The 13,672-nt window shown below is 35.1% G+C and overlaps 1 protein-coding gene across 1 annotated transcript in view; it reads left to right on the top strand.

The window, feature by feature from the left end:
* Dach2 (dachshund family transcription factor 2) overlaps positions 1-774 on the top strand; it is a 511,747-nt gene extending 510,973 nt beyond the window's left edge. Inside the window, exon 14 of the mRNA XM_075956831.1 lies at positions 284-774. The gene's annotated coding sequence lies outside the window, so the exon portion shown is untranslated. The remainder of the gene's footprint in view (positions 1-283) is intronic.
* Positions 775-13,672: the final 12,898 nt, after the last annotated feature.

The following is a 13,672-nucleotide window of genomic DNA, read 5'->3' as shown; positions in this document are numbered from 1 at the left end:
TAGGATCTATATTATAAATTAGTTTATGAAAAGAGTCTTTATCAGTTTTCCATGTCTTCAATGCTATGTAAAGAAAAGAAGCTGTAGCATGAAGTTTACTTGATGGATCTTTGAAATCTGATGTATTAACATAAAGAGATGTTAAGTTAAACTTTACCAATATTAAATCAATCCTGTTACATCAAAGCATTTTACATTCCTGAAGATAGATGTTTTAGAACTTTCATACCTATGTTTCAGTAATATTCCACAGAAGAACTAACACTTTTTCTTTTCTTTAAAGGAGGTAACTATGACTGTTTAGAAATGGCACAGCAGTTGTGTTCAGCCTGAACTTCCTGGCTTTACATTAATGAAGATGCTTGTGATTCCAGTATATATCTGAAAATATTCATCATCGAGTTATTTCACTTATGTTTATCAGGAAAGTTTTGTTTACTGAATTATCATTTCTGTGTTACATTAAGGAAGAAGGAACATGTGCATATTTTAAAAGCAGTGATGTAAACTTTGTCCGTGCATTAGATTGACCAATTTAAGAACATGAACTAAACCCTGACTAATGTTAACTTGACTATATTTGATGCATTTTTATGCTAATTTCTGCTTGGCTTTTTGTCCTTCAAAGAAAAAATACAGTAGTGTCTTAGAGAATAGAAACTTACATGTATTGTTTCTCTGTTCTACCGTATGTTAAGTTAAAGTACAATTTTGTTTAAAATGTACTTGCTAAACTTAAGTATAAATAAAAGCATTTTGACTTTGTCAGTTATCACTGAGTTTTTATTTTCATATTGCGAACTACAGTCATTGAAGAATATAGCAGAAACATTAAAATCAACATCTAGAAAGGATGAAGATGCTAGTATGCCTTTCTTTAGTGTTACGTTCAAAAATATAACACTGTAGCACTTTTTCCATTTCACTTGTTTAAAATTGCCATGGGAGGCGGTGGCGGGGAGGAGGCAGAAATCCTTAATAAATAAATAAATTTAAAATAAAATAAAATTGCCAATATACTTCTTTTAAATTGTGTTAATGACTTACACTAGATTTACTCTTCCTGCATGTGTATGTTTAATGATTCTACTTCTAGGATAGAGGATTGTAATAAGAAGTAGAGAAATGCCATAAATGAAGAACTAGGAACCAGGAAATCTCTGTATATCTATTTCCAAAAGCTTCTTTTAGACTCACTTTCAGGTGAAAACTATCTGAAATAAAGCAATATATATATGTGTGTGGTATTTATACATTAAAAATACACACACACACACACACACACACATATATATATATACACACATGATTTATTAGTTCTTTATCTGAAAAAATGAAAATATTCCAAACTATTATGATGTCTTGCTGTGCCTTTGATTTTCACTGTGAATTTCACTAGCCAACACCAATAAAACCATACTACAAGTTGAATGGCATACTACCTTAAACTTTTCTCCTCCAAATAAACTTTCCTATGATCTGTAAGTTCGTCCTCAGAGTCTCAGAGCACTTGAACCAATCTTTACAGCCTCACTCCTCTTCTCTGCACCTACTAACATGAAAATCAGTGTTCCTGAAATAGTCACACAACAACACATTAGTTATTCCCACAACTTAGAAGACTGAAATCAAGAAGAAATTATTACACCCCATATTCACAAAGATTGATTGGTTATCATATTTTTTGGGTCAGATAGAGAACTCAAAATGATGTTATTTTTCTAATTGACAAGATTTCTGTGTTTGATAGTTGGAACTTGAAACCACATATATTTGTATAGGCACACATTTTTATGAGTATAATGGTAGTTCTGCTTGTTTGTGTAAGTAAACACTTTAAATAAAAAAATTTACATTATACAAATATACTTTATTCTAATCAATGAAACTTACATTGAAATTGTTTAACACATTCCAATTTGAATTAATCTTTGACAGGGAATAAGGTGAGACATAAAACTAAATTTTTCAAATGGTTAAAACTATACCTTGGAGTGCTAAAATATTGGGAGAAGTACTCTTTGAATTTAAGAAATAAACTAAATATATATACCATATTTTCTCTACCTCCATAGTGTTTTGTCTAATTTATATTTGTTTTAAAATTGAAGATGATAATTGTAATATTATCCTTACAGATTACCATGCTTAAAGTTCTGATTTTCTGAACATTTTTAGAACTCTGAATCTATTCTCCTTTGTTTAACTTTTTGCCTGACCATTATCAATAACAACTTGTAACTGACCCCTCTAAACAATGGCAAATATCCATAACCCAATTAAAGATAAAAACTAGCCACCCCATCTCTTGGGAATGTGGGCATCATGTTTTTAAATTTACTTGCTGCTGTTTGAGGTGATGGCAGCTCCAGGGAATCATGAAAAGAAAAATTTGGGTTGTCAAGTCCTGAGAGAGCTAGCTGTATCATTTGTTGTCTAGTCTTTATGTAATGTTCAGGGCTTGGCTCAAGTCCTGGCTAGAATAATCTGTGATGCTGGTCATCTCAGCTAGCCACCTCAAAATTATTGTGAGAAGTTTGTAGTCCAAAGCAGATCTTTAGGTGATGTTTGTCAGCTTAGTGGTCTTAGCAAAGTCTTAGTGGAATCAAGGTTGTGGGTCCCCATCCTTTTTTTGAAGACTTCAAAAGCCACTGTTAGGCATAGTCTTGGTTCACTGCAGAAAACTGTAACACTTAAAATGTCATATACAGCAGATCTCATAGAGGTAAAGGACTATACTTTGTTATGTACATCAAGTACAAAAAAAGTAATTTCTAATTCCTGATAGAGACTCAAACCTGAAATCATGTATAGGAAGCAAAATGAAGCATTTTTCTAGAATTAGTTAGCACTCTATATGACCACTAATATCATAATATCATGACAAAAAGTTTAAATACATTATATATATATATATTATCTGATAAATTTTGAGATAATATTTATACCTTAAAATGCTGTTAAAGAGTCAAAATAATCAGTATTAGTGGAAATAAAATAGTCTCTTAAATTTGGTTTTTCTTCTGTCCCAGATCAGAAGGCTCTTCTGAGATGACACAGAGATTCAGATTTTGCTTTAACAAGCATGTCTGGGTTTAGAGAAGGGGAGAGTCACACTCCAACTCCAAATCTAGCTTTAATCTTTAATTACACTGGACTGCAAAACGACCATTTGAATTATATGTTTGTAGACAGTAGCAGAAATGAACATTTTGGAAGATTTTGAAATGTGATATACCAATAGGAGGTGGGAGGTCCTTGGACTTCCCACAGGGCAGGGAACCTGGTCTGCCCTTCAGGCTGATGAGAGAGGGGGAGTTGATTGGGGGAGGGGGAGGGATATGGGAGGCAGTGGCGGGGAAGAGACAGAAATCTTTAATAAATAAATAAATTAAATTAAAAAAAAAGATCCTTTATTGGGACTACCTCTCTAGATAAGATAAAAAATGACTGGTTCTTTCTTTGCAGCTGCAAGTTACAGCCCACCAATTAGGGAGTTGACTAAGGAAAAAAATGTTCCTTGCCTGCTCTGTGACAAGTTATTTAGATTTATTTCATGTGCGTTGTCAAGGTGACTCTGTTTTTATCATTTACTTAAGAATGACTTTCAAATGTAACGCCTGATAGATTTTGTGTCTATTAAAAGCTGTGAAGAAAAAGGAGAACTGGAATTCAACACGAGTAAATAAAGAGAAACCATCAGAAAAAAATAATAAATAAAAAAATAAAATATACAGGCTTATTTAGTTCCATAGATTTTTCTATTATCCAATATCTCTTTACAGCTGTTGTTCTGCTTTTATTAGCATTTACAAAATTGAAAGTTAACAAAGCATTGTGAATGCCCAGTTCATACAGCATAGCATCAAACAGTCTAGACAAGAGCAGTTGCTTGTGAAAATGGCTAACAAACTGCAAATGGAGCCTCTTTGTTGCCCATCTTCCTCTTGAAGTAATTGGTGCTGCTAGGAACAGATGTGTCTCACTGCCATGAAAAGTCCTAAGTTCTTAAACATTTTAAATGCCATATTCTGTATTCATTGAAAGGCTTGAAGAATGCCTATCCATCTGAAATAAATTTCTGTATATCTAGAAAATCTAACATGACTACAAGCCTGACTATTTTGTTGAGAAAGGTTTCTGTCCCATCCAGTACCACAGACGTCTATATAAATAAGAAATTGATTGGCTCAGGCTTTTTATTGACAATTATAATTCATATTAGCCCATAATTCTTGTCTGTTTTAGCCACATAGCTTGGTACCTTTTATCAGCGAGGCAGTCTCATCTTGCTTCCTCTGTGTGTGGATGATGTCTGTAGCCTGAACCTTTTCACTTTCCAGAATACTTATATTCTTGTTGCCCCATATACTTCCTGCCTTGTTGTCTCACCTATATTTTATGCCTGGCTACTGGCCAATCAGAGTTTTATTAAAATAAAACTGATAAATCTTTAAAGGGTACAAGATCATTGTCCCACAGCACCACCCCCCAATTTTTTTCAAAACAAGAACTCTGAATCTAATCTCTTTGTTTAGCTTTTTTTCCCCTGACTATTATCTATAACAACTTGTAACCAACACTCTAAACAAAGAAAAACATCCATAATCCCTTTTTTGGTAATATGGGCATAGTTCTCTAGGCTACTTCCTGCTGATTGGGATTGCTGATAATCTTATGGGGAACTAAAGAAAATTTTGAATTATGCTCAAGTCCTGACTGGAATATCCTGTGAGGGCTGGATCAGCTCAGACAGAAGTCTTGAGGCTGTTCTGAATGTAGAACTCAGACATCTGGGCCATCTGCTCTTATCAGAGATATCTCAGGGGGTAGTCTTTGATTAAGCCTGATTTTTTCTTAACTCACAATGAATCGACAACTTCTCATTTCCTCTGGAAACAAAAAAACGTCTTCTTTAAAATAACATATCTTTGGACTTAAATATTGAAATCAAGGCATTTTCAAAATACATATGTTGGATTAATCCAGCAGCATTTATAATAAAATATGTTTTAGCATCTGTTGCTCCTTCCTCAGCATTCAAACAATTCAAAGACTACACAGTAACATAGAGTATCCAGACTCTCGTGAATTTTCCATCTTTATGCAGCTTTATTTTAAACTCTACTCTTTTTCTTTTTTTTTTTAATTTTTGGTTTTTTGGAGACTAGGTTTCTCTGTGTGTCTTTGGCTGTCCTTGTACTCACTCTGTAGACCAGGTTGTTTTTGAACTCACAGAAATCTGTCTGCCTCTGTCTCCCAAGTGTTGGGGTTAAAGGTGTGTGCCACCACACCCAACTACTCTCTTTGTTTCTTTTTTATTTTAAAGACTTTATCCTTTTTTCTCTCCCAATCCTACATATATTTTTTAAACACACTGTAAACCATATAGAGAGTTTCTTCATCTGAATCTATCTTTACTGTATATCTCTCTTTTTCTGATCACATGAGTCTTTAATTTGCTAAGTGATATGGCTAGGATTAAAGCGGTGACTTTGATGGCTGGATCCACCCCATTTCTTAGCTTTCTGAGAGTCTAGACTCATGGTGGAGGTACTGGCTGGAGCAATGTTTAGCACCACAATGCTATGGGGTTTCAAGGTCTCTGCCAACCCCAAGAAGCATACTATTGGCTATTCATCAACACCACTTAAATGTTTGGTGGTGGGGTCTCTTAAAAGAGCTGCAGATTTTTGCAGCTAAATCTGAGTCAGGAAGTCTCTCTTAAACGAGACACATTTGCCTCTAGCAAACAGAACCCACCACTGATAAAAAAAAAAGAAGCCATGCTTAATCATATTCGTTTTTTTTTTTTTTTTTGTCTAGAACTACTTTCCAAGCTCTCTCAGATTTTAACTGGACTTAGTCACCCACATTGAGTGCCAATTTGTTGTAGTAGGTTCCTAATTCATTTCCCAACTGTCTGGTATCTCAGACCCAAAATAATCACATAGAAACTATATTATTTGAAATACTGTTTGGCCAATAGTGTAAGCATATTTCTGGCAAACTCTTACATCTTAATTTAACCTATCTCTATTAATCTGTGTATCACCATGAGGTCACAGCCTACCAGCAAAGTTTCAGTGTGTCTGTCTCCTATTCCTGATTATTTCTTTTAATTGAATAAATAATAAATAAATAATAAAGTCAATTCTATATCATCTAATATAACTTCAATGGTTACAATATGTGGAAACAATTATTTCCACATATTGTGAATTAGTAACTATGTTAAGAGGTTCCATAAAATCCATTAGTCCTATATGAATAAGATGTAATTTGGACTTTTGGACAAAATAATAAGGACTTTAAGCACTCTACTTAAAATTTCTTATTTTTAACCTGCCTTTCTTAATTTATTTACATCAGTATAGTATGTGGGGGTCTACAGATATTGGTGTTCCTCATACAATAAAAGGGAGAATCCAATTAGTTCTCGTTATAAATTGAATTCCCTTGCTTTTGTGATATTTGTTATTAATCTGTCATGAAAAATTACTGAAAGCTTTCTGCCAGGGTGTGCTTTATTCTCATAATTTGTCAATTTCATCATTAATAAATGATACTACAATTTCTGCTTGGTTCCTTCCTGCTAAATGATGAAGTCTCAATTTTCCTTTTAGAATCAACTCAGAGACCTTTTCCACATATTTTTGGACGTTACAATGAATTTACTTTTTTTTAAAAAAAATTATCTTCTTATTTTAATACAATTCCAGTTCCCACTCCCTCTCCTCCTCCCATTTCCCCTATCTAGCACCTACCACCCATCCACTCTCACATTGCCTTAGGGAAAGTCCAAGGCCCTACATACTCCATCCAAAGAGAATATGTTCCCAAAAAGCTAATACAAGCAGTAGGGATGAATCCTGGTATCACTGCCATTGGTCCTGCGGTCTGCTCCAGTCATAAAATTGTCACATTCAGAAGATCTAGTTTGGACCTATGCTGGTTTCTTTCCTGCATGGCTAGAGCTGGTAAGCTCCCATTAGCTCAGTAAATTGTTTCAATGAGTGTCCCCATCATGGTCTTGACCTCTTTGCTCATATTCTCATTCCTTCTACTTTTCAACTGGACTTTGGAAGCTCAGCCCAGTGCTCTATTGCTGGTCTCTGCCTCTACTTCTGTCAGCCAGTGGATGAAGTTTCTATGGTGACCTTTAAGATATGCATCAATCTGACTACAGGGCAAGACCAGTTAAAGCACCCTCTCCTCTATTGCTTAGGGATATATCTGGAGTTATCCTTGTGTATTCTTAGAAATTTCTTTAGGATCAGGTTTCTTGCTAGCCCCTTAATGGCTCCCTCAATCAGTATATCTCTTTCCTTGCTCTCATCTCTCTCTTTCCTCCATTTTGACTATCCTATTTCCTCAAACTCTTCTTGCCTATCCTCATCCCCATCTCCCTACCTCTTCCCCTTCCATCCTCCCTTCTCCCCCGCCCCCACGCTCCTAAGTTTGTCAGGAAATCTTGTCTATTTCCCCTGTCCAGGTGGATCTATGTATGTTTTTGGGGGGTTCACCTTTTTACTTAGCTTCTCTAGGATCATCAACTATAGCTTCAATATCCTTGGCTTTACAGCTACTATCTACTTATGAGTGAGTACATACCATGTTCATCTTTCTGGGTCTGGGCCAAGATCTTCTGACAAAATTGGGATCATGGGAGTGGGGGGGAAAGTACAGAAGGAGTTACCTCACTCAGGATGTTTTTTTTAGTTCTATTTGCATGCAAATTTCAAGATGTCATTGTTTTTATCACTGAGTAGTACTCTAATGTTTAAATGTGCCACACTTTCTTTACCACTCTTCAACTGAGGGGCTTCTATGCTGTTTCCAGTTTCTGGCTATTACAAATAATGCTGCTATAACTGAATGTCAACATGTAGAAGAATTTAAATTGATCCATATCTATTCCCATGCACAAAGTCTAAATGGATTAAAAACTTCAATATGAGTCTGAACATACTGAACCTGATTGAAGAGAAAGTGGGAAATAGTACTTGATGCATGGACATGGGAAACTATTTCCTAAATGTAATTAGTACCAATAGTATAGACACTGAGAGCAAGAATAAATAAATGGGACCTCTTGAAACTGAGAAATTTCTGTAAAGCAGAGGATATAGTCAGTAAGACAAAAGGGCAGCCTACTGAATAGGGAATGATTATCACCAACTCCACATCAGACAAAGTACTGATCTCCAAAATATATAAAGAACTCAAGAAGTTAGATAACAAAATTCCAAATAATCCATTAAAAATGTGGTACAGAAATAAACAGAGAATTCTCAACAGAAGAATCTCAAGTGGCCAAAATACACTTGAGGAAATGTTTAACATCCTTAGCCGTCACAGAAGTGCAAATCAAAATGACTCTGAGACATCATCTTACACCAGTCAGAAAGACTAAGATCAAAAACTCCAATGATAACTTATGCTGTCAAGGATATAGAATAAGGGCAATATTCCACTGCTGGTGGAAATGCAAGTTTGTGCAACCATTCTGTAAATCAGTATGGTGATTTCTCAGAAAATTGGGAATCAACCTACCTCAGGACCCAGCAATACTACTCTTAGATGTTCAATCACACTACAAGAATATTTGTTCAACTACGTCCACATAAATTTTTAATTTTTTACTCTATTTATGTGATAAAATGTTCTATACCATGTTAATAGCTTCCCTCTGCATTAATATTTCTATAGGAGATTCCTGAATATGGGTGCTTAAAAGAAAACCCACACTAGTTCAGAATTGAGTATAATAGAAGGTTATTTATTTAGGGGTAAACTCACAGATTAAAGTCCTCTGCTCAAACAGGGAACAGCAACCAAATCCCATAGCCATAAGAGAGGCCGGATGTGTGCATTACACTGGCATTTGTAGTATAATGGGCGGATAACTTAAAGTCTACTGGTGGTAGGAATTCCTACAGCAGCACCCCCTTTTATTTAAATAAGAAAATTATAAGCCTAATATAAAATTATATACAATAATAACAAATATCAGGCATAAAAATTCAAACTATAACAGCATAATTCAAGCAAGAAACATGTGATAAATGTTTTAATAATTATCCTATTCTAAGGAGTTTATGTCTTGTATTATAAATAACTAGGCCAAGTCATGAGAAGAAAGTAACTACAACTATCTAGTCTTTAGCCCCAATTGAAGACCCAATAAGGGAAATAATATTACTTAAGAAGAACAATCAAACAACTTTCAAAATGTAACGGCATAAACGAATGCAGACAGATTGTAAAAATATATATATAGCTTTAATGGAGAAATAGATTTACAGAACCACCATTCCCACAGAGACCAGGAAAGCAGAAGCAGTGGCTGGGAGCATGCTTGCCAAATTTATAGGCAAACATTAGCCCGAGGTGAACACACCCCCTAAGGGGTGGGACTTATCCCTACACCTCCTCTTTTTGTCTAAAGAAGACAGAACTAAACCAAATACAACTATATACAATAATAACAAATAATAAATATAACAAACAATATTGAGAATCAAAAGTTTTGCTAAACATTCTGTCTCAAGGAGTCTAAATAATGTAGAGAGTAACTACAATTATATAATCTTCAACTCAGTCAAAGATCTGAGAAGGGAATAAATATTACTTAACAAATGAGATATATCCAAAATGTGCAACAATTGAAAGAGGCAACTGACTACCTGGGCAATCACCCAAAGTCTCGTTTGCAATGTTGAGTCAACCAACTTTGGCTAAGGCCTGACATAACTGACATACCATTATTAAAGGCAAGGAACTTTTCAAAACTATCTTACCCTGTCTTGGCAGGGTATGACAGTCCTGTTTTATCCATTGATGCACGCTCTGTATATCTGTCAGTGGTTGAGGTATGGGCATTTCTTTGCCTCAAGGCCAGTTCTGCCAAAAAGAAAGGCTCCATGTGGAGTGTCTTTGGTGCTCAACATTCTCTCGGGAATAGAGCGGTGTTGCCAGGAGCAATTATGTCTCACTATCATGAAACTCTGAGTTAGATTAAAGGCCATTTTCTACAGCTCTTTGAAGAGGTTGAAGATTATCTATCTATACTGAGTATAATCTCTATATATCTAAAGAACCTGATTAGTCTAATTATAAATGACAAACTTAGATGACTACTTATCTATATAATTCTCAATATCTATCTAACTTAAAGGCTAAGACAATAAACAACTGTGTAACAAATGAGGATAATGACCTCCAAATATAAACACTGTACAAATATACATTGCAGTATGGTAAATATATATATATATATATATATATATACATGTATGTATATATATGTATATATCTCAATACAATATGTGTTAATACATAAAAATGTTTTAAACAGAGGTAGAAACACGCATGCATACAATAGTCAATATAATTTCACTTTGTATCAATATACAAGAATCGATACCAATATATTTGTCTAAATGCAGCAACTAACAATTATAAATCTATTATCCTATCATTTCCTCTTTTGTTTTTCAAAATGATCCCTGAGCTTATAAAATTCCTCTCCCAACCTCACAACCCCTAAATGATGTCCCTAAACCCAGGGGCAAACTTTACTGGGAGAGGGGACATCGTCCTCTAGAATTACTTCCAGCTGTCATGGGGGCGACTTTCTTTCTGGGGTATCCTGTGAAAGTAAAATGATGGTGAAATTTAAGGATCAATATCTTTTAAAATTGCAAATAGTCTCTGAGTATTTTGTGGAGGTCTGGCCAGAATGTTATACGAGATGTGCACCATTTCAGCTAAGCAAGTTGGGATCGTCTTGTGCAGCTGGTACCCAAAACAGGTCTTGTAGTAGCACTATCAGTATCATGACGTCATATCAACCAGGTAGAGTTGTTGTTGTGGGGCCCCATCTTCTTCCTGGAAACTTCAAATGTCACTTCAGGAAAAACTCATTGTTCATTGTGAAAAACTTAAACATTAATCATATAGACATATATAGACATACATATATATATTCAATGAAAGGCATGATAGATATATTCAATGAAAAGTATGATAGATATGAAGAAAAGCAAAGATGTTTTCTAAACTCATATTTCTTTCTGTCCCATATCATGGCTCTTGACATGAGACAGAAACTCCAGAAACTCTGTTTTTTTCTCTTACTAACAGGCTTGGAATTGGAGAGGGACTGAGCCAGAGTCCAACTTCAAAACCAGCTCTACATATTTATAAAGAAATGTTTAATAAGACATATATATATATAATTAATATTTACAAAAATGTGTCCATCCATCAGTAATTAAATATTCAGGGTCCTTTAATTACTTTGAAGATGAGTATTTTCCTGTGGAGATAAGAAAAGAACCCTGCCCCCAACCTATCTTTATTTCTTACCATCAGTATGCTCACCATCCTTGTGAATGAATTGTTATTTATCTTTTCCAAGTGGCTTCTCTTCTTCAAACCGAACCTTTATTAATTTTGACGGTATCCACAATTTTTCCTCACCTGTGGAGACAAGAGCAAAACCCCTTCTCCAACGCAGCACATCTCCTGGCTTCCATTGTGAGGTCAGCACATCCTTGAAATAAACTGGTTGATTTAGTTCAGTAGACTTTTCCATTATCCAATGACTTTCAGCAGCAGTTGTTCCTTTCTCATTAGCATTGAGAAAATTCAAGGTTAACAAAGCATTATGTAACCTATTTCTGGGGGTGTCTTCTACCACTTTCTGTTTGTTCAACATATCCTGTATAGTTCGCTTTTATCTTTCTATGACTGCTCGACCTGTAGGATTGTTTGGTATACCTGTAACATGCTTGATATTGTAATAATCAAAAAAAAAAACGTTTCATTTTCATAGAGATATAAGCAGGACCATTATCCATCTTTATTTGTGTAGGTATACCCATAATAGCCATGACTTCTAAATTTAAATTTTCCAAAATTAAAGCAGTTGATCACTGAAAGCCTGAATAAGTGTCAATGGTGTGATGAACATATTTTAATTTGCCAAATTCTGCAAAGTGGAACACATCCATCTGCCAGATTTCATTCCTTTGGGTGCCCTTTGGATTAGCCCCTGCAGGCAGTGGTGTTCCGTTATAGAAAGAGCAAGTAGGGCATTTCTTTACAATCTCCTTAGCTTGTTGCCATGTAATTGAAAACTCTTTCTTCAAACCTTTGCTATTAACATGATGTTTTTTATGAAATTCAGAGGCTTGTAGCACACTACCAATCAATAATTGATCAATTTCTGCTAGAGGACCTGGCAGACCCGTATGGGATTGGATGTGTGTTATGTACATAGGGCAAAGCCTGTTCCTGATCAAATCTTGAACCTGGGGAAACAATGAGGTTAGTTCTGTATCATTAGGTATAAATTCAGCAGTTTCAATATGTAAAATAACTCTTTCTGAGTATTGTGAATCAGTGACTGTATTAATAGGTTCTTTAAAATCCCTTAGCACCATAAGAATGGCATATAATTCTCCCTTCTGGACAGAATTATAAGGACTTTGTTCCACCTTACCCAAGTCTTCTGATTTGTAAAATGCCTTCCCTGATTTATTGGCATCAGTATAGAATGTACAGCCTCCAGTTATTGGAGCATCACGGACGATTCGAGGAAGAATCCAAGAAGTTCTCTTTATGAAGTTAAGCCTCTTGCTTTTTGGATAGTTTTTATTAATGTCTCCCAAAAAATTAGCACAAGCTCTTTGCCATGGTTCATTATCTTCCCATAATTTCTTTAGTTCATCAGCAGTGAAAGGCACTATAATTTCTGCTGGGTCTATGCCTGCTAGTTGACGAAGTCTCAGCTTGCCTTTTATAATTAACTCAGAGACTTTTTCCACATAAGTTTTCAGTATCTTACTTGATTTATGTAGTAAAAAGTTCCATTCCAAGATAATATCATCTCTCTGCATTAAAATTCCTGTAGGAGAAATTTTTGATGGTAGTATGATGAGAATACAATCGAGCTCTGGATTCACCCTGTCCACATGTGCCTGTTGTAATTTTTCCTCAATCATTGTCAGTTCCTTTTCTGCTTCAGCTGTTAATTCTAGCATTTTTGATTTTCTCAGTTAATGTTTCCTTTCCTAAAGAAAGGGACTGAAGCTTAGGATCCAAATCAGCTGTTCCTTCTTCCATAGTAATGAATTTCTCCTTAATATCAGCCACTAATGTTTCAGTTCCTACAGAAAGGGACTGAAGCTTACGACCCAAATCAGCTGTTCCCTCTTCCATAGTAATGAATCTCTCCTTAACATCAGCCTATACCTTTTTTAAGTTTTGCTCATTTGATCGAGTCATGTTAAACAAAGATCTGTTCTCTTCCTGGAGAACTTCAAACTGATTCTTGATAAGATTGTTGTCATTCTCAATTGTTTTTAAGCGTTCAATCTCTGCCTTAAGAATCCTGGATTCATCTTGTAAAGACTTTATCATATTTCTATTATCAAACCATTTAGTGGCAATGAAAACTACAAATCCCAGAAGGGATCCATAGATGTGGGGTGATAGACACCTCTTTTAAATCTCCCACATCGTACAATTAAAAAAAAAACTGTTAAATTCTGGAATAGTAACGTGTTCAGACATTTTATTTATAAAAGAAAATTTTTTACCTGCAATGATAGGTTCCTGCCAGTGGTGGTCTCTGTGTTTTTGGAGCCTGTCCTGGAACTAG

This window comes from Microtus pennsylvanicus, chromosome X, assembly GCF_037038515.1.
Source record: "Microtus pennsylvanicus isolate mMicPen1 chromosome X, mMicPen1.hap1, whole genome shotgun sequence".
Classification (NCBI taxonomy): domain Eukaryota; kingdom Metazoa; phylum Chordata; class Mammalia; order Rodentia; family Cricetidae; genus Microtus; species Microtus pennsylvanicus.
Note: the sequence above shows the minus strand (reverse complement) of the source record. Positions and strands in the feature narration are given on the sequence as shown.